This window comes from Pocillopora verrucosa, chromosome 5, assembly GCF_036669915.1.
Source record: "Pocillopora verrucosa isolate sample1 chromosome 5, ASM3666991v2, whole genome shotgun sequence".
NCBI classification, from domain to species: Eukaryota; Metazoa; Cnidaria; class Anthozoa; order Scleractinia; family Pocilloporidae; genus Pocillopora; species Pocillopora verrucosa.
This window is the reverse complement of record NC_089316.1, coordinates 9,415,882-9,420,881: the sequence shown is the minus strand read 5'-3', so window position 1 is coordinate 9,420,881 and position 5,000 is coordinate 9,415,882. Positions and strand designations below refer to the sequence as shown.

At 38.8% G+C, this 5,000-nt stretch overlaps 1 protein-coding gene across 3 annotated transcripts in view; it reads right to left on the bottom strand.

Annotated features, from left to right (window-relative positions):
* LOC131781893 (uncharacterized) overlaps positions 1-5,000 on the bottom strand; it is a 41,896-nt gene that overhangs the window by 33,971 nt on the left and 2,925 nt on the right. The gene's annotated exons all lie outside the window — the stretch shown is intronic.

Below are 5,000 nucleotides of genomic sequence, written 5' to 3'. Positions count from 1 at the left end.
AATTTGATTAGCGCTCGCAAACTCTTTTTTCTCTCGCTTCTGTTATTTCATATTTGAGTTCTGATGGCTTACGCTATTCAAACCTGTATGAACATTTCAAAATTAAACTACAGTTTTCTATTTAGTGTAACCGGTGATAAGAGCACACACTGATATACACCGTGGCCAGTGACTCTGTCACGTAATTCCATCTTGTAATTGTCCTGAATACTTCTCACGTCTAAATAAAGCAGCGATTTCTCAGATTTCTAGCTGAAAGGGAAAAAATGATATTTGGTGGTCACATCTGTCTGCATAACAGTCTCTGTTCATAAGTTTGAAGAGTTCTTGTGAAAAAGGATATCGCATTCGCATGACGAGTGGACGTGGACGTCATAACTGGATTGCATAACAACTGCACTCCGAAATCATTTCCTCCATTTTTGCAAGAGGTGCTGCATTTGTATCTTGCATTTTGAATACGAGCTCAAAATGTTCGAACATGTCTCTTAGCATCTTGACTTTGAGACTAGGCAACCTTGCTTCTCTTGCCAACGAGCACACATCATAGATATCAAACATGATTGGATGTTTCAATCCTATCTGATCCATTACTGTGTTCCTCGCCTCTCTCAAACACCCTTTGTCTACATCAGACGCGGATGCTTCTATCAAGTAGTCGTCCGCGTCGGTGACATCATCCGATTCTTGTTGTATTTTAGATCGCTGTTTAAGGCGCAATCTCGAGAAGAAACCCTGAATCTGTATGTTGGATAACCACTCTGTTCTATCGAACATTCTCTCTCCATCTATTGTGCAAGCAGTTTGCATATCCTTTGCTACTTTCTCTGGGTTTGGTTTCTGCCAGTGTCTCATCCGATATTAAATTTCTGTTTCAAGTACTGCCTGACGTTTTGCGAAAGACGTTCACTTGTACCTCTCTTATGAAGAGCCCATCCCATGGGAAGCTTTGATGTACTTGTCAAGGGTTCTGTGGCCATTGCATTCAGTTCAGTCGAACTTTCACCCTCTAATGACAATGACTGAAAGTGACGAACCCACTACCTCTTCACTTTGTCATAAAGACTTTAAGTCATGCTCGCAGGCACAGGACTTACATGATGAACTAGCTAGTTCATATGGAAGTCAAGGTCGGCCTGGGTCTTAAAATCTTCATCGCAACCAGGTTCAGGGCATTGATAGGAACTACCGTCGTTGCCATCATTGCTTTCTCCTGCTTATGCAGTTCGTCGAGCAGTACTGGGGAAAAATGGAATCTCCTCCACCAGATCCGTCTTTTTTCTGTAGAAAAATTGCAATTTTAATTTTACCGAATAAACTTTCCAGGCCCAACATTAAACGCTCTCCAAACGCGCAAGCCCTCTTGTGTAAGTTGCTGAAAGTGGCAATCTTGATATCCGAGCCCTCGTAGAGATGATACCAGCTTACTGTTGTGATAGCAACCTGCTTCATCCGATCTTAGAAAGGCCTTTTTTATTCCTGAATTTCGTAACTTTATGGTGACAAAGAGATTTTTTAGGACTGACAGCACTGAAAACCAGTATTGTTTACAGCTGTTAAGAAGGTGTACGTATCAGGTTACTTCCAGGCTTTCCTCCTGTCTTACAACAACGCTACTCACATGCCAATTGATTTCCCTCTTGGGAAACCATTCTGCTTGCTTTTCGCGGAACTTTGTCGCTATGAACTTCATTGTCCAGTCAACTATTATAAATGCTTCATCTCCCTTCAAAGTATCGACAATTTGCCGCTCGTACTGATCCTGGTTTCTGCTCTCAGGATATGCCCTCTCCATTCAAAGATCTTAGCGGCAGCATTTTTTGCTTCATACAAATAGTCTCTCGCTTGAAACCTACCCAACTGCATCGTGTACTCAGAAATAGCGCCTTTTACTTCTTCAAGAACACTCTTCAGCTTCTCACAATCCTCACACTTCACGTTGTGACTGTGACTGCATACTTTCTGAACGTCGGTGTCACCAGCATGACTCAACGCAAAGACCTTACATTGATCGGCACATTTGCTATCGTCCTCTTCGCAGTGATTACGGTATGTAGTCTTCAAATACAACTTACTCTCCTGAAGCCTCTTCCGAACTTCTTTACACCAGTCCTTTTCTGCTCCCGCGCTTTCCAATTCGTCTATAATTTGGAGAAAATCCTTAAAAACCATACGCTCCCTCAGCTGCAGTATCGTCTAAACCTCTATAGAACGCCATACATCTTAGAAATGGCCTTTGACACTTGCAAATTGACAGAATACCGGCTCTTTACCCCTTTGGAATCGCTACCAGGGTGTGTCGGATACTGGCACATGCCTATGCTTTGCGCAGACCCACATTTTGCCACAACTGAGTCCGGAAACCGGAAACTCCTCGTGAGTCTCCGAACGAAGTTTCTGAGGAACGCGACTGAAAACAGGACTTCTTATGGCGAATACCGCTTCAAGAATTTAGTGTTATTAATCCCAAGCAAACCAGTACCGAAAGAGACATATGAATTACAGCTAATAAAATTAAGCGCTTTACAATATAGATATAGCTAATTGTTGGAAAAACGAGGTGACACGTAACGTAGTAATTTATTTCCTCAAAAATCGCGGGGTCCTTTTTCACAAGAACTCCCTAAAGTTTTGAATAGAAACTTTCATAAAGACAGGTGTGTAGACAAAATTTCTCTTATTCTTGCCGACCAGAATTCTGATCCAAAAGGCGATGTTATCGCTGCTTTATTACGGAGAGAGAAGCAATTCAGGATAATTACACAATTGAATTATGTGACAGTGGTCACGGTGTATTTCAGTGTGTGCTGTTATCGCCGATTACACTAAATAGAATCCTGTAGTTTGGTTTTGAAATGTTTATACAGGTTTGAATAGCGTAAGCCATCAGAACTCAAATATGAAATAACAGAAGCCAAATTTTTAAAAAGGGGTTTGCGAGCGCTAATCAAATTATGATATTCGATACGTTGTTGTTGACGTCTTTCGTCACGAGATAATAAAATTTGCCAAATTTTCGCCTTTTAAAATGTTTAAGGTATTAATCGGTGTGGTCTTAAAGCTCTGTCCACCATATTTCTTACTATATTTTCTACTTAAAATGGTTAAAAATCTAAGATTTATTGAGCTACTCATATAAAACGGTCGGAGTTTGCTCCATGAATCAATTTGCATAATCGGCTGTCACGCTAGCAATATCGCTAAAAGTTCGAAGTCACCTCGGCGAAGAAAATCAATAAGTGCAAGATATTTTTATATTTTTCTGCAGCCAAACATCTTGTTAGCAGAAATCAAGCGGAGTTTTTAATGGTCTGGTCTGGACTTGAGCAATATCAACCAAGAAAGAAAGAGTACTTTTAACCAATTTCAGAAAGCTGTCCAACGAGTGTTTTTAAATAGATTATGACGAGCCTCTGAATACACGAATATCAAAACTGAAATGCATTTTATACACCTTATATATCGCACACTTTAAGAATACAAAATATTTCTTGCTGCATGCGGTGCGATACGAGGACCGGGCTATTTAACTTTTGAAATTTTCGATGTCGCAAGAGGTCAAAAAAGGGCCTTTTGCAGCTTTGACTTTTGAGAGCTCTAAAAATTTTATTTTAACGTATTTCCAGAAACTAATGTGGTTTTATTTACTTGTTACCAAAGATAGTTTATTGGGCAAAGTTTGAGGGAAAACCTTTTTCCGATGCGAAATGCCCTGGACCGCTCTTACAGAGATCGCCTCTTAACTACTCAAGTTGCTAAAGCAGGAAGGAAGGAAGGAAGGATTGAACTCCACTGTATCTTGAAATACATCTTTAGTTAAATAGACTCAGGTTAATAAAATCATTACTGCCAGTAGCAATTATATAGTTTAAATAATTTGGGTTTTTTCCCTTGAAATATTTTTTTAACAAAAGAATTATAGAAAAGTAGTTGGAATGATGGGATATACAATGATCAAATACATGTTTGAAACCATCTTGACCAGGAATTTGAAAATTCAAACTACTAACAAAATAAATTCCATTAACTAAGTTCCACAAAAGTTTAGTGGTGGGAAAAACCTCACTCAGGGGTGCCCCCTATCCACCCCCCTACATTATTTTCCAGCAAGCAAATTAAATTTCTTTCCTTCACTTGATTGATTGAGTATATTATTTTTTCATAACACTTCTACATAAACAGGTGGTTTGAATAAACAGTAGAAAGGGGATGTTGATTGATGGCAAGTAAAATGGTTTACTGCATATGATCTTAAGGTCACCACAGGAGGATTTAAGTTCTGTTGTCTTACCCCCTTGGGAAATTGGTCCTTGCCTCTATACCAACTGGGAAATAATCTTCACCGAAACAGCCTTTTTATTCAAATTCCCAACAAAGAAAGCAGAATTATAAGAGCCAAACTTAGCATATATATATGATCAACATACCACATACAGAATAGAACAATAAAAAGAAAACCAGTTTTAAAATGAATTTTTGCAAAATTAAGTCTCCAATAACATTCACAATGGCTGTAAAGATAACTCTCTGTTTCAAGCTATCATAAGTTAACAAACCAATTAAAGTAAAAACTTTGATCGATAAAGGATTGTATCTTGCAGAGGATTCAGTTTATTTAAGGTATTTCTGAGCCATGCATTGACTAGATGTAATGTTCAATGTGGCAATTAACCAACAGTCATGTTTATGTGGGCAGGTTTGAGTAACAAAGCATTGATGATCAATCAGTAGGCAATTAGTTCAGCCAACCAGTTTGCTCTGTAGCTCTGGCTGCTTTCAAGTGGCTGTGCTCTGTTTATTTATAATTATTCAATTAAGGGATATAAGTTTCTAGAGAAACTCTGGTGCTGCATCAGTAGGAGAGTACAACAGGGTAATCAAGTATAATTATCAATTGAGTTGATTATGCAAATTGGCCACCATACAGAGTTTCAAAGCTAATGTTTCAAGCCTTAGCCTTTTGTCAGAGTGAATGGAAGAATTGTGGGTTGTGTGTGTTT